The following is a 22,976-nucleotide window of genomic DNA, read 5'->3' on the forward strand; positions in this document are numbered from 1 at the left end:
TTCTAACTCTGGCCACTGACATAGCTTTCCAAGTCAATACTAGTGCACCTGAAGATTGTGATTCTCTGCGACAGGTTCTGCAACATGTGCGTTGAACTGGACGCATATGCCCACAGAGTTAATGAAGTGGTCAAAAATGAGGCCGCACTTTTGAAACTCTGGAGAAAATTTCCCTTTACGGAAGGGATCTATAACTTGTGCAGATTACCACATTGAGGCTTCATTGACTACAAATATCATGGTTGGTGAAGGGCTATTTCTCATACATTGTAAAATAAAAGTTCCTGAATTGCTCCTCAACATTTCTTTGCTTACCAAGTGGCAAGCACTCTAACATGGAACATGTTGCAGTGCCATAGTCACTAAAAGTGTTGCCCAGCCTACTCTCAAGAAGATGTTTCACATTTACACCAATTATGCTGAACGCTTTGTAGAAGGGTGTTTTCAGACTCTAGTTTTTTTATTATGTCCACTACAGCAGTCATGTTTTCCTGTAAGAATCTAAAAATGCAGTGTCATTTTTAGGTCTCGCCTAGGCAGCGCTTGCGCTGTCTCGTTGAGACCTGCAGTATATACTATAGAAGGGAAGCTTTGTTTAAGCTCCGCCCACTATCCGCCCATCTTTTGGATTGGCTTACATCCTAAATGCTGCATTCTGATTGGTTTTCAGCTTGTTATTCCCTCCTCCTGACGGCCATCTTGTCATTTGTATCCTTCCCTGGCTATTTGCCCCTTTACTCCAACACTATTTTCTGCCCTGTGTCCCCCCGCCCCCTCCCGCAGTTCTTACTTTTCGCACCCCCTTCCACTCCCGTTGGTGCCTTCTTAAAAGCTGCACTCACATTTGTAATGCAATACGTCTCGTGTAAATGCAAGTTGTATTGCATTGCAAATGCTTTTTTTAAAGTAGTGCGCAGTCATTTACACACACGCCCGACGAAGCCATAGTGTACCGGAAGTGACATCCCTGGCAGGACGAGCTGCAGCGGCAAGATGGCGGCTTGGTTGAAGGAGCAGAGCAGCGAGTGGCTGCTGCTCATAGACTGCCGGCCGTAGGAGCTCTACAAGTCCTCGCACATTATGCTGCGGCGCCTGAGGGGTGGGAAGCTGCCGCTGCGGGCTCTTGGACTCTGTTCTCCCAAGACGGCGGCCTGGCTAAAGGACAAATCCACGCACATGGAGGCGTCGCTCAGCGTGGCCATGCTGGGCCTCATGCTGCGATGCCTCAGGGGTTGGAAGCTGGCGCTGCGGGTTCTGTTCCCCCCACACCGAGGACCGCAAACGCTTTGGCCGGCGCTGCCGCACCGACACCGTGCTGCTTTATGATGAGGGCAGCGACTGCAACCAGAACCGCGGCAGCACCGGAGATAGCGTGCTGGGACTGCTGAAGAAACGGCTGAAGGACAAAGGCTGTAGGGCTTTCTACTTGGAGGGTAAGAGCGCGCACCACTGGTCTGGGCCTACGGGGACATGTGGATGTATTTTTTGGGGGGGGGTTTTGTCCTCATTTCACCATTAGCATCTGCAGAGTTAACAATAAAGACCCATTTAACCTGGGCGCCCAGGGCCTATGTTTTTGCATTTGCTTTAGGCCAACCAGGCCAGCTTCTTTTGTACGAGGCTTGGTGTAATCATTGGACCTTTGAGGCCTTAAACCAGCCTCATTTCCGTGCCCCAAGAGATCAGTGGTGACCAGATGTTATTATCCTCATTGTCTACCAAGCCCAGATCCAATCACGCTGTGCCCAATGCCGCACCAAACCAGATCTCATAAGGCGGGGGTCTAGAATCTTTCCACAATTTACAGATCTCCCTGCGGGCGATCAAAATCAAGCAGAAAAATAAACCCACTTGCACCGCAGAGAGCTGCCTTATAAGATCATTATCCAAACCAAAAATGACTCGGGCTAGGTTCAAATGCAGCTTAAGTTTAAAAATGCCTTCCATAGCGCGCTCCACGTTGTACCAAAAGTCTCTTAAATGAATACAATCGAAGAAAATATGCATATCATCCGCCTCAACCAAATCGCATCTAGGACACTTAGGAGGTGGACAGGAAACACATTTTGCAATTTTTCAACATAAAAGTGGTTCTTTTTAAGAGAAGCCGGTTTAACAAACTTATATAGGGTTTGAAGAAATAGAGCATATAGGCTAACAGATACATCTCCCAATACGGTTGAATTCCATACAAGATGAGAAGGGGGAAGCTCTACATCCTCGGCATCTAATAAGCTCCTATACCAGAATCCGAGCTCCTTTTTTCTTGGGTTTTCATTCTGAAGTGTATTCTCAATCTCCCAATTTCCACTGATATGCTCCGTCTCTGCTGAAAACCAGGAGCACAATTGCAAATATTTGAATCTAGAAAGGGAGTCACCTATTTTTGATCTTAACACCTCCCAAGGGAGAACACCGTCAGACGATATAAGGTCAGACCAGATCATGATTCCTGCCTTCCTGATGGGGGACGCCAAACTGTCTTCCAAACACGCAGGCAGTCCCGGGGAATCCCAAATTGGGACGAAGTCTGAATAATATCTTATCCCCCATCTCGCCTTAACTTTATACCACACATTAAGTGCTGATTTTAAAACCTTTAAGCGAACCTTCTTAAAGAACCTTGGCGCCCCAAACTTATACAGAAATCCGATACCCCCTCCCTTAAAATTAGCCATGACCCTCAGAATCCTCTCCCAATTAGTATCATCAGGACTTGAGAGTAGACAGCTTATATTTTTAAACTGGAAGGCAAAAGAATACCAAAGCACGTCTGGAAGGGCTAGTCCGTCCTTTAAAAGTCTTTGTTTTAACTTCTTCCAGGATAGCCTGGAGTTTTAATTAGTCCATATAAAGCTGCCTATTTTGCTTTGAATTTTACCCAAGAGCTTACCTGGGAAATCAAGGGGAATAGTGCTAAATAAATACGTCAATTTGGGCAGAATAACCATCTTGACTAGGTTTACACGGCCATAGATGGTGAGGGGTAGATTCAGCAATCTAGAAAAAAGATGGTCAATTTCCTTAGCCACTTTCCTCAAGTTAATCAGTGGAATGTTGCTTAAATCCTGTACTATAGTTATCCCCAAGTACTTAAGCTCCTTACTACAGCTTCCAGACCAGTTATCAACACCCCAACACATTACCACAGTCTTGGAGGAGTTAACCAAGTACCCAGAGTACAAACCAAATTCCTTCAGGGTAGTTTCTACCCTAGGGAGCACCTCCGCTGGGTTGTTGGTATAAACCAGCGGTACTCAAAGTACGGCCCACGGGCCAGTTGCGGCCCGCCAGCCCTTTCCATGCGGCCCTCGAGTAAAACAACAGACAGTTGGCAATCAACTGCAATTCCGCCTGTTTTTATTCCTCGGGGGCCGCATTCACTGGGTAAGGGATGAAAGAAGCATCCGCAAAACCAGTGCCTCGCAATTTTCGGCGGTGGGGGGGGGGCTTGAATCTTTAAGCTATAGGCAGAGTGGAGCTGATTTCGGGGGAGGGGGGGGCTGAATCTTTAAGCAATAGGCAGAGTGGCGCTGCAGGGCCTCTTAGAAGGGGTGAAACAGCGAGGCCTCATTAACATGCAAATGGTCTTTTAAAGACCTGTGAAGTGCTTGGGTGCGGCGTGGCCCGGAAAGCTGTCTCATCCCGAGCTGCCACACAGGTGGTTAAATGATTGTACATAGATAGTCCTTCTTGCCACATACTGCTCCAAGCAAAGATGTGAATAAACATGGGAAATGAAGCATAGTTTAATTGTCCACTGATGTTGCTGGACTGTGCTTGTTTTCCATTTTACAAAAATAGATGACAGTAAAATATTTTTAAAGTACGTTTGGCCCATATTCAGGTGGCTTGTATTTGTGGGCTGGCAACTGCCAAAGATCACCGATGACTCCAAAAATCAGCACACAGAATCTAATCTTCACCCAGTTACCACTTACAGGTCAGCATGGCCTGTAGAACTTGGTGGGTTTTAGAATGGGTGCATGTTTAATTTTCGTCACAAGGACAATGAGTTCTCAGACAGAGAGAGGCAGAGAGATGTAGAAGACCGAGGGAGAGGGAGGGAGGGAGACAGGGAGCGAGACAGAGGGGGGGAGACAGAGAGAGGGAACAGAGGGAGAGAGAGGGAGGGAGGGAGACAGCGAGAGGGAGGGAGACAGAGAGAGAGAGAGACCGAGAGGGAGGGAGACAGAGGGAGGGAGAGAGGGAGGGAGACAGAGGAGGAGGGAGACAGAGGGACACAGAGGGAGACAGGGAGACAGAACGAGGGAGACAGGGAGAGAGAGAGAGGGAGAGAGAGAGGGAGACAGGGAGAGAGAGAGGGAAACAGGGAGAGAGAGAGAGGGAAACAGGGAGAGAGAGAGAGGGAAACAGGGAGAGAGAGAGAGGGAAACAGGGAGAGAGAGAGGGAGCCAGGGAGAGAGAGAGGGAGACAGGGAGAGAGAGAGGGAGACAAAGGGAGGGAGACAGAGGGAGGCAAAGGGAGGGAGACAGAGGGCGGAAGAGGGAGGGGGAGACAGAGAGAGGGGGAGACAGAGAGAGGGGGAGACAGAGAGAGGGGGAGACAGGGAGGGAGACAGAGAGGGAGGGAGGGAGACAGGGAGGGAGGGAGACAGAGAGGGAGGGAGACAAAGGGACACAGACAGAGGGAGACAGAGAGAGAGAGGGAGACCGGGAGAGAGAGAGTGAGACCGGGAGAGAGAGAGTCCCTGTTTGGCAGTATATTGTATGACCAAATGGGCTGCTCTATATGAGACAGCACGTTTCGTACGATATACTGCCAAACAAGGACTCGGGGAACTTTCATTCGCATACTACTGACTGTGTGAGCCTCTGAGGAAGAGAGTCATCGAAACGCGTCGGGCTCAGTCAGGTGTGAATAATTACAGGCAAGCGCGACGAACCATACCTAATAAAAGCTTGTGGGGAAAAGCAGCTTGTGTTCAAGTGCGGTTCTTCTGATGGACAAATCCCCAATGAACTGTATACATATGTGTGTGTGTCTGCTGGGTCTGGTGGCTCAGTGGATGAATGCGTCCGCTGCAGGGGTCTGTGTTCAACCTCATGGTCAGTTTTTTTTGTTGCTCTAGCCCCGCCCCCTCCACCACTGACCCCGCCCCCACCGGTGCGGCCCTCGCCCACAAACCACACTGTAAATTTGGCCCCCGAGAGAAAGTTTGTGAGTACCCCTGGTATAAACCAACAGATCGTCCGCGTATAGGGATAATTTGCACCTGTATTCTAAAACTTGGAAGGGAGTTATTTGTTCATCCAGTCTCAATGCTTGCGCAAGGGGTTCGATATAAATATCGAACAGTAGGGGCGAGATAGGGCACCCCTGTTGTGTTCCCCTTTTTATGCTAAAACTCGATGTCAGTAAACCATTCAAGAGGATAACTGCAGCGGTGCCCTCGTAGCATCTAATGAGGGTTTGTATATTAAACCAAAGCCCATCATTTTTAGAGTTTCCCATAGGAAGGCCCAATTGACGCGGTCAAACGCCTTGGCTGCGTCATATTCAGCCACAGCCAAGGGTTCCGACAATGCCAACGCCAGATCAATACTGCCTATTAGCTGTAAAGTTTGCTCCTGGATAAAACTTCCCGGGATAAAACCCTTTTGATCAACATTGATCAACCGTGGAACTATCTTGACCAACCTCCCTGCCAAAATGCTGGTAAAGATCTTATAATCCGCATTGAGCAGGGAGATTGGCCTATAAGAGTCCGCTTTAAGAGGGTCCTTTCCCGGCTTCAAGATAAGCACTATTGTTGCCTCCTTCCATGATGGGGGAACCCTCCCTTCTGAGCTGTAAATATAATTAAAAAGTTCACATAAACTAGGAACTATCACCTCCTGGAGGGCCTTATAAACTTCACCCGGGAGAGCATCCGTCCCTGCAGCTTTGTTGTTCTTGATCTTCTTTATATGAAGATTAATTTCCTCTTCCGTGATGGGACCATCTAGCATATTTCGACCCTCACCTGTCAATGTTGGTAAGGCCTTATTTTTCAGCCATTCCCGAATACTGTTGGGACTTGAAGATGTCTCCTCTCCATAAAGATTAGAAAACATAGAGAGGAGGCACCTTTGCATATCCTCTTGATTACAAGAGATTGCCCCCGTCTCATTTATGATCAATTTATTGATATTATTTTTTACTCGATCCGCCTTTACCTTCCATGCCAGAATAGCTCCTGCTTTTTCTCCATATTTGTAGTTTTTCATGTTGTGGGCCAACCACTGTGCCTTTACTTTTTGGTCTAGCTTTCCCCTATACTCTAATCGCAGGTGCTCCAGGTCGCTAAGAATTTGTGTCAAGTTGTCAGGTTGACAACTCAACCTAACTCTTTCCAATTTAGATATCTCTCTTTCCAATTTTTGGAATACTGGCGCCTCTTCCCTGTTCTTAGCACATATCAGGCTATGTAACAGGCCGCGACTATGGGCCTTAAATGCGTCCCAGACATAATCTAGTGATGTTGAACCCATATTTTCGGAGAAATAATCAATAGTAGATGTTTTGGTAGCACAAATTATTTCCTGGTTAGATAGCATTGCCCTTTTTAGTGTCCACCTAGGGGTGGAATTAATCTTAGACTTACTTCCTGAATATGAAAAAGTGATAGGGGCATGGTCAGGTAAAATGCTTGGGAGAGTGGCGATATCCTCTAGATTCTCCAAACCCAATCTATCCGTAAGGATATAATTGATTCTAGAGGAGTGTCCGTGCTTTTTGCTAAAAAAAAGTGAAGCCTGGTTCTACGCCCTTCTTAGCCCTCCAAGCATCTACCAGTCCGAGCTCGTGGATCATATTGATCATTGCCCGACACATACTGGGGGCCGCAGCATGATGGCTAGAATTTGACCTATCTTGGAGGGGATTGAGAAGGACATTGAAATCACCACCAATTACAACTGGAGTAGTGACGTCTACTAATTTGGTCTGTACTCTGAGTAGACAGGCAGGATCATCAACATTAGCGCCGTAGTAGGATACCATAGCAAGCTCGGTCCCCCCGATGGCTGCCTGCACCATAATCCATCTGCCAGATTGATCTGTTAGCATGGACTTTATGGAGCCACCAGCTCCTAATCTAATTAGGACCGCTACTCCCTTATTATATACTGTCTGTCCAGAACAGCAAAACAGTTCAACCCATCTATATTTTCCGAAGACAGTCTTACACTCGAGGTAGCTCAAGTGGGTCTCTTGTAGGAGGCACACTTGGGCTGAAGATTGTTCCAAAAATTTCATCAGCCTTTGTCTTCGTGGGCATCGAAGCCCATTAACATTTCACAAGATAAACCTTATCCTAGCAGTCGTCATATTTTACAAATTTCTCTTACCTCCCTCCCTAGTGACCCCATCAATCCCTCACAACCCTGGGGAACCCTCCCTTCTCCTTTGAGTATACGCCCTTTGGTCAGGAGCCCCCCTGCTGTGTGTGGCTAAGTAGTGATTACACAATTAAAAATAAATATATACTGATCCAGCCAATATGGCAGCGGCATTCTACTAAACTATACATTTCCCCTCCATTTTTAAAATATTTTCCCTTTGCTCATATATTCATTTAGAAGCCTAATACCAAACAAACCCTTAATAATTATACCCCGCTCTCACTTCCGCTCCCACTTCCTTTTCTGATATTATCTATTAGAATATCAACCTCCTCTGTTTGGCACAGATTGTACATGTGGTTATTCCACATGATCCGAAGGGATGCAGGGAATCTTAACTGTGTCTTAGCTCCTAACAAATTCAAAATTGCCATCCTCTTGCCCAATTCCCACTGCTTTGTGGCGGTAATATGGGAAACATCAGAACGAATTAAGAATGAGAACGGGCTGGAGAGGGAAGTGCACTTCACATGGCCAGTTTTCAAGGCCAAAGACAAGTTTTTCTCCTTAATTGCAAACGTGAAGAAGTTCACCAGGATTTTCCTTGGTCACTCTTTTCCAGGTTTTCTCCTATACGGATCACGATGAACCCTTTGAATATCGGCCATCAAATCCAAATCCTCCTCTGACGAGTCTTTTAAGATTGTTGCTTTTAAGAGGGAGACTACGAAATTCTTAATGTCACCCCCTTCAAGATCTTCAGGGACATTTAAGATCTTCACATTATTTTTTCTAGAATGATTTTCGAGACGCTCGATATCGTCTTTCAATTCCCTGTTTTGTTGAACCAGCTTGTCCATCATTGCGGAAGAAGAGCATAAAGCCTCCTTGATCTTGGGGATCTCTGCCTCGAAGGCATCCGTTCTCTGTGAGACCTCTTCGACTTTCTGTGCCAGTAATTCATAAGAGGCCTGGATGGCTACCTGATTGGCCTCTGAGATTGTAAATCTCCTGCCGATGTCTTCTTTCAGACCTATCAGGATGTCAGCCAATGTCCCGGGCACAGTTGATAACAAAGGGGTGGAAGGTCCGGCCAATTGAGGCCCAGATGCGGTAGATGTAAGAGCCTCTTCTCTCTTCTCCAGTGGAGTTCTACAATCATCTCCCTGGTCTTCTTCCTGGTCCATACCCTGATTTTCTAATACCGAAAAACTATTTGATAGCTCCACTGAAGAGTGTACAATTACCTGCCGGTCTTGTAATGCACTCCCCCCCTATTACATTACTAAAAGAACTCAAAGAGGGCTGAACAATGATACCAGGAAGGACAGCGTTAGGAGCAGGAGAGACAGTGGAGACGGTGGCCATAATGGTGTTTTTGTCTTGCCCCCGTTCAGTGGTGGTAGTAGAGAGAACCTTGTAATAGGATTTCAATGATCGCGTAATCCTGACACAAGGCCCCCCTCTAGTCTTTTTCCTGCCTCTTCCTTTACCCGGGGTGTACTTTCCACTTCCTTTTCTGGAGACAGCCTTAAGTTCTATTATTGGGGTGAAATTACAAGAGGTTTGGGTACAACTGAGACAGTATTCGGAGCCCTATTGCGTAGGGTGTATCGACTGCCCACAGGGTCAGATGTAGATATCGCAATGTCGCAGTTCAGATCACCGCTAGTAACACCTCTAACTCGCTTCTCCATGCGGCTCACCTGCTCTTGGCTTAAATCAGTCCCGGTCCCTGCTGCTTCAGCTAGTAACTTTAAAGAGACTCCGGCCCCATCTCCTACGCCTCTCACCCGTTTCTGAGCCACTTCAACCCCTCGAAGGGGAAGAAGGCAAGATGGAATCCGAGCTCCCAAAGCCCCCCGAAACCCACAAGACCCTCTCACGGAGCCTCCAGACCTCACCTCGACCTCCAGCCGTACCGATTTCTTCGTTAGCAAAACGATGGGTTTCACCCTCTGCCCGGACTCTCTCCACAGTGCTTGCTCGACCAAGTACTAATCCAGTGGTGCCTTTAAAGTGATAGAAGACAGGCTCCCCTAGAGAAGACTGCCGAAGCTGCCGCCTGGAATTTCTCCGCCTCCATTCCCTAGCAGCTCCCAAAACACGGAACCATGTAGGCTCCAACACCGCTCCTCCCACGGCGTCACACACCATCGAGTCCGCGCCTCACTGGAACGCTCCAGAGAGCAGCAAAAAAAGCTCTGCAGAGCGTATTTTCACAAAACAAAGGTGAATAATTATTCTTTAAAGTATTTTTGGAAAGACACATTTAAAAAAAAACATTAGGGGGGAAAAGGAAAAAACCTCACAACCCGCTAGCCGCTAATGACGGTTCAGACGACACAGATCAGGGAGCTCCGCCACGGCCGTCAGCTTCCGGCCGCCATGTTCCCCCGGGGGGGGGGGGACATGTGGATTACTTGGTATCATGAGAGGGACTGGGGAACCTAGGGAAACTAATTTGGTGACGTTTTGTCCTGGAAAGCATGCATTTTCTCCTGGGGTGTGCCTTTGTGTAATGTCTGTAACTGGTGCTCATTTAAAGCGCGCCATAGTACCCCCAGGGGCACCCCGCTTTCCCCCCTCCCCCAAATTAGGTTACCCAAAGAAGACACAAGAAACAGTTGTAAGTGGGTAACAAATGCTGCAGGTTTATTACATAATTCCAGGATATGTAATAGGTGGGTTATCTTACGGGCGATCCAAGGGCAGGCGGCCAACTACTTCACCTGCCCGCCTGATGAGCCGGGCAGCACGGGAACGACCCCCAAGTGCTGCCCCCCAAGTGATTCTTTTACGATCACGTGCCGTTGAAATTCTACTCACACCCCCCCTCTCGGGGCGGAGCGTCGCATAGCAAGCCCCCGGTTGTTCAGGCCCACAACCGCCCGCAGGCCTAGCGGGGCGCCGACCGGCTTCCGGGACCTCTCTGGAGGCTCCTCGTTTTGGCTCAGGCACCACGTGGTGCCGCGCAGAGGTACCCTTTGTACCGGCCTGCTTCCAGATCGCCCTGTAACTCCGCCACAGCCCTGGAGGCGGCTAACCGTCGCAGCCAGGGCCCCCCACCAACCCGCTATAGTCTTTCCTGCACCTCTCTTATCTAGGGCTTCCTGCAACTAGCTGGAAGGGGACCATCCCTGCAGACAGAAGAGTTTGACATTCTGCCACCTCATGACAGTTTGACAGTGCTCGCGGGACTCAAACCCTGTGAGATCCCTTATAACCACAGGCCCAAGACTTACCAGTGAGCTATAGCTCCTGGAGTTGTAGATGGCCCCATCTATGTCCCCAATCCCTAGACGCTATCCTAATCGGATAGGGTCTGTTGAAATAGAGGGGCCTGTGAAGATGTGCGATAACTATTCGCCCCCCAGCGGGAAGGTTACACCTATTCACAATCCTGGGCCTGCCCGCTTTGACTATTATGACGAGAAGGGTTACTTAACATTTGTACAGTCCCTTCAGATAGTTAACCTGGGGCACGGGAGTGCACCTAACTGCCAGCGCGTGACCATGGGCAAGGGGCGACTCTTGCCCCTGCCCACCATCCCTTATACCTTATAGGAATTATGCCCCCACGGATCCCTCAGTGATGATCCCTTAGGCATACCAGATTCGGGAATCTGTTTGGCTTAAGCGTTGCGCGCTGTCATAATGTCCCCTTGTGTTTGCCCCTCTGACACCCCAGGTATTGGGACAGCAGCACCCATAGCGCGGTAAAAGTGTCCGTAAACCAGGATCCCAGTCTCCTGCAGCTGCCGTACGCGACCAGTGATTCCGGTGGGGAGTGCCACCAACCGCAATGGTCCTCCAAGCATTACGGAAAGCCCATTTTTACCTGGGCCTCTCTCCAATTGATGGTGATTACACCCAGCTGAAGGCCAGAGGCCCGCCTAAGGAGCCTATTCACTTGTTTTGCTACCCGGCTCCCTTGTGGGAGGGCCACAGAGTTAGGGCAACGCGTGAGCTCCCAGGGCACGGTGCTGCTGGAAAGCAGATACCTGATACTCACACGCTGGTACCTTATCTGTTGCTGAATGCCCTACTGCAGGAAGTTTCCCAAGAACCGTAGACTTCGCGGTCCCACCTAACTTGATCCCATCACCTGGGGGGAACCCAGTGGTGGCAGGACCTGCATGGTAACTCCATCCCGGCGTAGCTATCGCTTATTTGTGCCGCCGAAGCAGGCAATGCCCCCTTAGTCTCAAGTTCTACCCCTAGAGGATAACCTTGGGAGCAGACAAGTCTGTGGGAACCAACCGGAAACTTTGGTGCAAATACCGGCCCTATTCTGAACGTAGCGAATGCTGCACGGTCAATAATGCCCTGATGCCCTGGGGCTCTACGTGGTCTTTACCAAACTTTGAACGACCGCACACTTGCTATATAACAACCATACCACCCACCAGCCGGGTGGAAGGTCTTCATTGAAGCAACCCGAAATCTGTCTTTGGTTGCAGGGGAATGCCCCCCAAGTACATCTGGACCTATTCCTATATGGTTCCTTCAGCTACTCCTCCTGCAGGCCTAACTCTTGGTTATGGTGCCCAGCTCAGTGTTCTGCAGGCCAATCGGCTTAACCATGAACTATCGGTCGATTTGAGACAGAGGTAAACCACGGGTTGCAATCCGCTCGCGAGCGGCGCACCCGCAACCACTTGGACAATCACGCCGGTAACCTTGTGCCGTGATTTAGGCCCTAGTGATGCGCTATGTGGTGACCACTTATTCTTTTGCCGCTATGTCAGTGCGTCCCCGAATTCAATGCGATTGGGGCGCTGAGCTGCACCCATATCTAACCCATCTAGTGGCTCAATCCAGACTTCCTTTAGCATTAGATAATAACTACCTTTCTATCTCGGTTGCGTTGCCCTGCCCGACTAGGCACCCACCCGGGTGTCTAGGTTACAGTTAGTTATGTGTGAGTTCCCCATATCAGTGACCGTTGAAGGCGGCCCATATAAGCATGTTGGCGGGGCCAAGTTGCGGGCTTAAGCATACCTCTTTTAGACTGTCGGCAGCGACCCGTGTTTAACTGTTACTAACATGGCAATGACAGTTCTACGTTAGGACTATCCCCACACTGGTCCGCCCTGCCCAAGGACTGATGCACCCGGGAGGGCGAGGCCGTAAGCAATGGGGGTGGGTAACGAGACAACAACAATGACAAGCGACCCAAGCCCCCTTTCAGCAAAAGGTTGGAGACGAGCGACACGTGGTCACGTGTGGTCAGGATCGGACTGCGCGACCCTTACTGTAATTAGCACTTATATGTCGCGCGAACTCGACCCGAAGGTAATGGCGCGCTGTTCATGAGCACCGTATATATATACATCATCAGGCACGTGGATAATAATTATCTGGCCAGAGTCACCGCGTGACCCGCCCGAAGCTGTTGGGAGTGCAGAACATGAGCCCCGTATTTACATACCTTATTCGGGCACGGTCGATTAGTGATTAGCTCAAACCGTACTGCGCACCAAATAATTAGAGCGCCGGACACAAGCACCGACCAAATAACCCGTTCAGGTGCAGGAGGAGTCGTAATGCCCGGGATCGCCTAATGCGCGCGAATGTGGGCACGAGCAACTTCTTGTGAGTAATACATGTACCTGTATCATGTGTCTGCATCATAGGAAGCCAGCCACCACATGTTGCCTATTTATCTAGCGCGCGCTCGACCGGAAGGTATTGGTGCAAATTTTGTGAACAATGCCTGCACTTGTATCAAGTATCTGCCTTATAGGAAGCCAGCACATACATGTTGCATATTTGTGTCGCGCAAACTCGACGCCAAAGGTATTGAAGCGCTGTATATGAGCACCGTACTTACACAAGCCGGCACGGGGAGAATAGGGGATTCGTACCATATAACACGATCGCCGTGCCCGGCCACACGAGCACCGCACCAGATTAACCCTTGAGGAGCGGGGGGGATTAGTAATACCCGTAATCGCGTGATGTGGACAGTGCATGTCTTGGTATCATGTGTCCGCCTTATAGGAAGCCTGCCATTACATGATGAATAGTTATATCGCGCGAACTTGACCGGAAGGCATTGGAGCACTTTAACATGAGCACCGTATTTACATTATATCTACACGCAGGGGGTGCTTAAGACATTCATACCATATTACCAGCTCCCCGAACCAGATCATGCGAGTACCGCACCAGATTATCCATTGACGTGCGGGGGGTTTATTAATGGCCGTAATCGCGTATGTGAACAATGCATGCACTTGTGTCATTTATCTGCCTTATAGGAAGCCAGCAATACATGTTGCATAATTATATGGCGCGAACGCGACCTGAAGGTGTTGGAGCGCTTTACCTGAGAACCTTATTACATTACACATTCAAGCACGGGGAGCTTACAGGATTCGTACCATACTAAACGATCCCCCCGCGCCAGGTCCATTGCGCCTGCCGCAGCCCACTGCATGCCACCCCCACCCCCAACTGCAGCGGGAGGGGGGGGGAGATAACCTTAACCAGGGAGCACCACATGTGTTGCACCGCCCGCGATCAGCGGGGACCCCGGCAGCTCCCAGCTTTGCAGTGCTGGTGTATTAGGGCCGTGAACCGACGCTAGTCTCGTAACGGCTCCCCCGGCGCAGGGTGTGCGGCTTCTTACCGTCGAACCCCCATTCTTTTACTTTGCACGCGCATGAGCATCCTATTGACCCTACCCAGGGCACTGGTGACTCAGTACCTCAATCGCGTTCGAACGAGGTATTGTGGCGCCTTACTTAAGTCTCGCCGTACAATATTAACATGCTTGAATGCCCCAGATCACGCGAGCTCCACACGAACGCATTGAAGCGCTTGCAAGAGCGCCGGCTGCATAGCACAAAGTGTATTGGAGCGCTTACATGACAAGTCCAAAACTCCGTGATTATGCACTCTAGGCAGCCCCCAATTCCTGTTGGACCCCGGCCGCCCCGTCACCAATCTCGATGGATCAACATAATTGCGCGAGCTCGACCGAAGGTGGTGCTGCGCTTCACATGAGTGCCGTATTTAAACTTCTAAATCTAAGCACTGGGCGCTTCGCTCACAAGTACCATCTTGCGTGAGCGAGTGTCAGGAGCAACCTGTTGCATATTTATGCAGCGCGCCATCGCCCCTGAAGGTATTTGAGCGCTTTACCTGAGTGCCCTAATTACATTACACAACCAGGCACTAGGCGCGTAATTCAAACCAAATGATATGCCTTTGATCACCGGGCCACACAGGTGCTCGAATGTCATAATCACCGTCTAAATTTACACATCTGGGCAGTGAATAGTTTAAACGTGCGTAAATGCTTGTTTCTTGTTGGGCACGGGGAGATTAAGTGAATTGCTCAGAATCACGGGATGTTTTGCCGACGCCGAGGCTTCGAACCTCGTTTCCTATTACCAATGTCGGCAGCGCCCCATCAGGAGCCCTACCAATCGGGGCTACGTCCCTCGGTACACCGATAAATTCGGCCGGCGGACCGCGTCACTGCCCTTTAAAGTCGCCACCCTCGCCCTAATCTTGCGCCCCCTCCGCCCGTGGCCCACCGCGCCACAGGGCCCTGTCGATCTGGTACTGCCCAGGGACAGGGCCAGGGCGGAGTGGGTGCAGCAAGACTCACCGCAATCTGGAGACCCGACGACGACCGATCGAAAAGATGGGAGCTGCACCTCTTTGAAAGGTTGTAAAGATTGTTGCCTATTTATAGCGCGAACTCGACCCAAATGTATTGGAGCGCTTTACACGAGCACCGTATTTACATTACGCATTCAGGCATGGGGAACTTAAATGATTTGGCCGGAATCACAGGATGTTGACGCGACCCGAGAATGATTGAACCCTGGTTACCAGCACCAAAATCGGCAGGAAATCAAAATATTTATTTAATGCAGGTTTGTACTGCGCGAAGGTATGACGGTGCTTTACAGGAGCATCGGTTACCTTATTCATTCAATGCAGGTTTGTGCAGCGCGACGGAAAGACGGCGCTTTAAATGAACACCGGTTACATTCCGGCGCGGGGAGATTAAGTGAATCACCCAGAATGCGGACGCGGGCCCAGGATTCAAACGCACCAAGCCGATTGAGATCGCGAACCTGGGCATGCCTGTATCCGTTATGCAGCGGGGAAAAAAGGCCGCAGTTATCGGAAATTGAGGTTAAGGTATTGATGCCCTTCACATGAGTGCCGCATTTTCTCTCCCGTGTAGGCACTGGGCGCTTCGCTCCCAAGGCAATCCTGTGAGCTCGAGTTTCTTGGAGCAACAACCCGCGAGCAATGCCTGCACTGGCATCGTGACACGCATATATGGGCAGCCACTATTACCTGTTGCCATATGTATGTAGCGCGCCATCAGCCCACAGGTATTGGATCGCTTTACCTGAGTGCCCTGTTTTCCTACCCCATGCAGGCACTAGGCGCGTCATTCGGAATACAATTTATATATACACATATTTAAATGAGCGAGCGCGAACTCGCCGCACAGGTATCGTAGCGTTGCACCTGAGCACCCGCTGCGCACAAAACTGCCATTCGATAAGTGTGGCGCCAAGGTCCGACCCCCAACTTGAGGCCGCGAGGATCGAACCCCCCCCCCCCCTAATTGGCTGTCCCGCGTGGCAAAGAAATCGTCACTGTGTGGATCGAACCCTCGTTGTTTAAGTTTTAGTGTCTCATACTCTACCAAATGAGCTAGTTGCAGAACGCGACGGACCCCATTCGCACTGTGCTTCGACCCTGCCGGCCCTCACACTTGATGGTGACGCAGCCGCCGGGTCAATACCAACAAAGCCCCCCGCATACTTCGGAGCTCGCGGGGGAGGGGGGTTATCAATCGACAGTGAAAAGCTCGTGGCCCCGCCCACCCGAATCGAAAAGAGCTTTGTAAAGCTGTGAGTAGATCCCTAAGTTGAACACATGCCACGGAAACCGTGCGCCTGTTCTAGACCCAGTGAGTTAGCGCAGGACGTTGAATATCTGCCGCAATGGACTGGGTACCCGCATGCCGCGGCAAAAACCAAACCCTTGTTTGCACCAGGACCCATGGCGCCCTGCACAAAGCTGTGAAACCCTGGGCGCTTCTGTGGTAATCCCGCGGCCCCTGAGAAACAGAACGGGGGGCGACTGGCCACGCGGTGTGCCACGGAATAGAATTTAAAAAGCTCCGACTGACCCACGTATGCAGCGTGACATGGGCAGCTGCGGCCTCTGGGGTGGGGCTGTGACTGGGGGATATTGTTCTCTCCCAAAACACGAGTGTAAGCGGGGGGGAGCCCCCACGAATGAACGATGACCGCCCGCCACCCTCTGCAGAGTGATTAGCCCGAGCTCGCGGGCTGAGTCCCAGCTACCGTGCTGTTACAGCGACGCGTGGGATGACTACCGCTCATTTGCCGGCGCCACTAAACCGTAGCAACCGCTTACTACGCTACCCCAACCCCCATCTTGCGCCCCCTCCGCCCGTGGCCATCCGAGCCACAGGGCCCCGTCGACCTGGTACTGCCCAGGGACGGGGCCGGGGCGGAGTGGGAGCAGCAAGACTCACCGTTGCTGACGAAGAACACCAAACCGGCGTGGGGGTCGGGATCGCAGCTACGAGGCGACAGCGACCGAAAAAGGCGAGGTGGGCGACAAAGAGGTCGCCAGTGAGGGTGGGGGAAGGCTAAATAGCCTCCCCCTCACACCTGGGCCCGGAAGTGACGCGCATTGCGCGTCACTTCCGGCCCTGACACGGATGGGGGGCACCAGTCTGAGTCCCTGCCCCCCCCCCCCGAAGGAGAGAGTGGGGAGGGGTAACCGGGGGCCCCGGGGCCACTAAGGCACCGACCGCCGAGTGGCCCCCTGCGGGGGCCGCGGTCAGCGGCAATTCCTTCGGGTCGAGTTAGCGTTATATAAAAATTGCAACAAAAATATGTAAATGTCTCAGGTGAAAAAGAGTGGCACACAGTTTGCCTTAAACCGGTTGCCTTAAACCGCCCCAGATCTAAGGGAAGACAATAACCGTTTCAGAAATATAGGGTCTACTACGATCTCCATTATACACTCATCTGTTGCTCAGACAGCCATCATTTCCTGTTTCAAATAGTCTAAAGCAAGTAGTCAGTCTTTCACTGTCTCTAGAATCCACCTATACGTTTTGCTACATGCTCAGAAAATACTCTTCGTTGAGCTTGCGGCCCTCTCTCCCGGAAAAGTATATACAGTCTGTTGTCTGTCTGTCCGGAATCAAATCCACTGAACAACCGTCACCATGGGAAAGGTAAGATCACAGCTTCTTCTGTGAAGTTCTCTTTTTTACCACTTCTGCCTTTTCATTTTTTATATCTGTATTTTTTCACTTTAAAAACCGTTAAAAACTATACACAGATATCAGGTGTGCTCAGCTTATTTCGTGCAACTTTTCAATATTTATTGGAACACATTATAAAAATTCGGAATCCGCACTGGTAAACTTCGGCCTCCAGACTCCAAAGATGCCTTCTTTGGGTGAGAAACACCACGTGTACCTACAATGTTCAGATAAGGACGAGACAAAGATAGTTTTATTACTTTTTTATACAGATTACAATAGAGTGTTTCCCTAAGCAGTGGCGTCACTAGGGTTGGTGTCACCCGGTGCGGGTAACTCATGGTGTCACCCCCTCACGACTTACCGCATGGACCTCCTCCGCCCCGAGTCCGCCAGTGGACACAGTTGGCAAATAACGGGACCATACAGAATCCTTAGTAACGTTTGTAAATGTAGCTCCTATATTTACAAAATGTGCCTGTTAACAACAGTGTGATAATGATTCGTTAATCAGGTTGTACAGTGGGCTACCTGCTAGTCAACAGTTTATTGGAATTTATAATATCATAGGTATGGTACTTTTTACTGGTGTGGTGTTCCCACTATCCATCAACACGATATATCAGTGGTCGAAGTGGGGGAAAAAATAGTAGGGGAACTGTGGGCGGAGAATCAAAGGGCGGGAATAACCCAAGGATTGGATCAGTGGGCAGAGCCAGAGGCGTGGCCAGAATGCGCAAACATCCCAATTTTTTGTATTTGTTTGGTTTCACTGCCCAGTTTTATCAACCAATGGATACACATGATTATTTAAGGTTATAATGAGTTATTGACAGTAAAATGTGTTCACAAAGTGGGATATGCTTCTAATCACAGAATGTCCCCAAATACGATAAAATGTGGAAGCACAAGCCATTTGTCTCCGAGCCATGGAGTTTGTCATCAGCACTTCTCCCTTTACCAAAACAGCAGTTCAAACATGAATGGCTAAAAATCCTAGTTTGCAAATGTTTTCTAAATAATAATGGCTCTGCCATATTTGCCTCATAATGCAAGATCTGCAGCATGATCTCACCATTTAAACTAATAAATTGTTTGTTGCTCAAACGTATCAAAAGTTAATAAAAAATTTGACTTGTGTTGCTGCGGAGTAGATGACAGTTAATAGCTCACTGTTCTATGTTAGGATTTTAACTTATAAACTGCAAGTAACAAAAGGATCTCTCTGACAAAAGCAGTAGCCCACTGGCCTATTTACATTATGTGCACTTTGTGATCTGCATGGTACATGTTCTTTGCAGCAGGTACATTAACCCTCTGAGCTACCTTTCCATGAGTCAAATCTTCCATTAGACAAAATTCCGATCTCTCTCTAGGAAGAACATTAATCACCAGAGTCATCATGACATTTTTATTGTTACCAAAAATTACTGGAGGCCAGGAAGGAGGCAGCAAGCGCTTTTAAAACCATAATATACTTGCAAAAATGATGCCTCCACCGAAAGTGAGCACCTGGTGCGGTCACACCGGTTGCACTGCCCTAGAGCTGGCCCTTCTCAAGGGTCCTGTGATCTCAGTGACAGGGTCACTGTTCTAGGGTGTACTGCTTCATAGGCCTGCCGCAAAACTGGAGGTGAACTTCAGTATGAATAGTGGTGGACAAGCCTTGAAGGTTAACCTACACTTGTCATGCTAGGGTCCACCTGCTGGTGCTACGACACCGGGGCTTCTAATGTCTTGCGAAGCCTTCTAAGGTCTAGCATGAGATAGTGCTCTCTCAGGAGAGTGGTCTGGCGGACTGGTTATTAAGGCTGAACCTGGTTCCCCAGTTCCAAATTCAGCAGCTCTGGCCATAGTGCCACATCCTCTCCCCCACTGAACACCATACTGCCCCACTGAGTAAAACTCAGACTGCCTTCAACTACAACCCAATTGTTGCCAGCTATAAACACCTGGATGCGGCTCAATTTAAATTACGCACTGGGCAAGAGCAATATGTGGCCTACAAAAAAAAGTGACAGCATCCTGGAAAAAGCAAACAATCATAGGGAATGCAACATTTTGCAAACCATGTGAAATGTAAGCAGGAACAACATGGTTACCTTAACGCTTTTACACTCACTGTTCAGAAATCAGTGAGTGCTTTTGCCTGAAAAGTTAAGGACATGACAACAGGGCCCTGAATGGACTCATTTCAATGGCCATTGCTTATATCCTTACAAAACGTAAGCAGTATGGTAAAAAAAAAGACAACATCCCTAGATACAGAGCAGCAGTACAAATTTTGTTTTTCAATCCTCACATTGCAGTACCTCCAGGATTGGTGCACTAGCTCCAAGCCCAGGGAAAACAAAGCCAAGACAACAAAAATAGCGCTTCACTGGCAAACTCTGTAAAAGTGGCGCTAATGTGTTTGGGTGTGAATAAAAATCAATCTGGACAGTTTGCTACCACTCTGTCTTACTTTATTTAGTTATTTATTTTTCATATTTTTAAACTTTTATTCCTGATGCTGCATTTTGAAATTAAATGTCAGAAAAATACGACATTGATTTCCAGCAAAAGTGATTTTCTTTTTTGGATCCATTTCACACGGAAGCAAATAAAAGAAAGGAGAGGAGACAGTGTGCACTGCGCACAGGCACGTCCTCTTCCTAAAAGGTTAGGTTGCTCTGCGCACACGGGCCCCAGGGCCGGCTTTAGCGCTGGTGGCGCCCTGTGCGACAATGTTTGTTGGCGCCCCCCAATGACCACCTCCACCACGGATTCTCTCACTAGCACCCTTTAACAGTGACCAAGTCACCATAACCACACTCTCTCAGATGCATTGAATCAGTTATATAGTGCCACTCATACCAGTGTAGGGTGTCCGAGCACTTTGCATCACACACACATTACACAGAGACAATCAATCATAGGTGTGTAAATCCGTGTATAGTAAATGATACATAAACCAAAGGACTGAAAGTGTAGGAGTCACATGTCATCCATACTGGTAGGCAGTATAGTGCTTGGTGTGGAGAAGCACAAACGCAGAGTCGAAAAAGAAACAGCATAGTTGGGAGTTTTCTTTAATAATAAGAATCTATTTCTAGCCAAATTAACCCTTTTTGCAACATTAATCAATGTTCTAATAATGTATATTTTGAGGTGTGTATGCAGGTCTATGATGAAAGTTAATAGTTCACTATTCTATATTAGGAGTTATAAATTGCAAGTAACAAAAGGATGTCTCTTTTGAAAGCAGTAACCTGCTGATCTGCACTCTGTAATCTACTTGGCACACGTTCTTTGCAGCAGGCATATTAACCCTCTGCACTAACTTCACCTAAGTCAAAACCTCAACTTTACAAAACACTGATCTCTCTCCAGGAAGATAATTAATCACACCAGTTATCTTGACATTTATGTGAGGCCTGGTAATTGCTGGCGGAAAGAAACGCTGCAGCAGGTGCTTCAAAAGCTTAATAAACTTTCAAACACGGCGCCCCCAGGAAGCCAGCACCCGGTCACACTGCCCTAAAGCCGGCTCCTGACGGGCCCTGTTGGTGTCACCCCACTTGAGGGTGTCACCCGGTGCGGTCCGCACCCCCCGCACCCCCATAGTGACGCCGCTGTCCCTAAGTATTCAAAGCGGATGTAAATGAAAAATACATAAGTATGCTGAATGAGTGATCTAACTGCTAAATTCTTGTAACATTTGTGGCATGGTGTACCATAACCGTTTCTATTTACAGGTACTAATTTGATGTAAATCTTTACCCAAGATGTTTACCTTTGCTGCTCCTGGTGTGATAGGAATGTAAAGTGTTAAGAAGTGAAACTTTTTATTTCTGTGTTGTGATACTACAGTTGCATTTGTCACATGTCGTGGAACTTGGTGTAATTAATTAGACCCTTCATCTATATATTTATATATGTATATGTGTGAGTGTGTGTAGATAAAAACTGTCTCAGTGTGTAGGCAGCCCAGGTGTGGGGCAGTCAGGAACCCTGTAACAAGGGACACGGCTAAATGCTTATAAGGTCCAAAAGGTGAGAACGATGCATTGCAAATACTTGTTTCCAAAAACTATCAATATGTGACCAAAGATCCTCACATTTCTTGCCTTTGGCATCATCACTCAGCAAAAGTTCTGTAAACGGTTGCCACATGGATAATATAGCATTCATGGCCTCTAAGACTGAGAACCACCAGCTAAGTGACACAGTCGGGATGACTCTTTTTTGATGCCACACAATGCACAAAATGAGAAATATTTGTGTTTTAGTTTCTGTGCATAACAAAACAGTGCACCAGAACGGACTAAAAAATCAATAGCATTCTTAATTTACTCTGAAGATTTTAAAGATGCTTTCAGCATGCCATCTAACAAGTGGCAAGGATCTCTTACAGGGACGCACTTCAGCTCAGGTATCGATTTTGACAGGTCATAACACAACTTTTTCCTATACGTAGCTGAATCACTGTAAATACAAACAATATCACTCCAATCTTTATTGAACTTGGTAAGAACTTTTTGCAGCAGCATTCCAGGTGACAGTGCGTTCCATGTTTTCCAAAAGTCTGGTGTCATGTTTTCACCAGTATCCCAGATGCTTTGTGACTGCACTCTTTTCACATGTACCTGTTACTATACCTTGCATCGAATGTTTAAAGCCTGGGGCGTTTGGCAATTTACCTACTATCAATACTGACTCACTAGAAAAGGGGGCTGATGTGTTAAGGTTTTTTACCCATTCTCTGTGGGTAAATGTGATGGTACATATTGGGCAAGATTTTTATGAAACCTACATTGTTCCTATCAGTGAAAGACTCAAACATAGCCAAAAATTCTAATATGATTTTGATATTTCCTGGTTCGCTAATGTATATAATAAATAAAAACCACCTAAAGCATGCTTCTAACTCTTGTATCTTTAGACCAAAGACCACAAAAATGAAAAAAAGTAAGAAGAAACAATATTTTAGTGACATCCCTAAACAACAAAACTCAAGCAGAATGTTAGCCCAGTCTTCATTACTGCTATCTTATATAATAAAGTTACATTGTATTGGCCCTTTTAGGAAGAAATAAAAATGACTCTTTCACTCTCCTTTACCAATCTTTGAATGACATTTAGTTTGTGGTTGTGCAGGGTTTTTTCCAGTGTTGATAGGTTTACATTGGTGAGGGCTATTTCCCTTACGATGGGGTTTTATCAGTTATTATCAGTTTAAACCTAAAACTGGACAGCCTACTCATTGCCCATCCTCTGTGGGGAGCCTGTGAAGAGGCGAGATGATGGAGAAATGGTGTAGCTTACATATTAAGGCCATGCTCCTTTGCCCAGCCAT

The 22,976-nt window shown here is 48.3% G+C and overlaps 1 protein-coding gene and 1 long non-coding RNA gene across 4 annotated transcripts in view; one reads left to right on the forward strand and one right to left on the reverse strand.

Moving 5' to 3' along the window:
• LOC146782783 (uncharacterized) overlaps nt 1–9,547 on the reverse strand; it is a 75,214-nt gene extending 65,667 nt beyond the window's left edge. Inside the window, exon 1 of the long non-coding RNA XR_014971917.1 lies at nt 9,252–9,547. This is a non-coding gene — a long non-coding RNA (uncharacterized LOC146782783). The remainder of the gene's footprint in view (nt 1–9,251) is intronic.
• The window catches only part of LOC146782782 (uncharacterized), a 150,978-nt gene that overhangs the window by 122,214 nt on the left and 5,788 nt on the right, over nt 1–22,976 (forward strand). The gene's annotated exons all lie outside the window — the stretch shown is intronic.

Source organism: Triturus cristatus, chromosome 12 (genome assembly GCF_964204655.1).
Source record: "Triturus cristatus chromosome 12, aTriCri1.1, whole genome shotgun sequence".
Taxonomy (NCBI): Eukaryota; Metazoa; Chordata; class Amphibia; order Caudata; family Salamandridae; genus Triturus; species Triturus cristatus.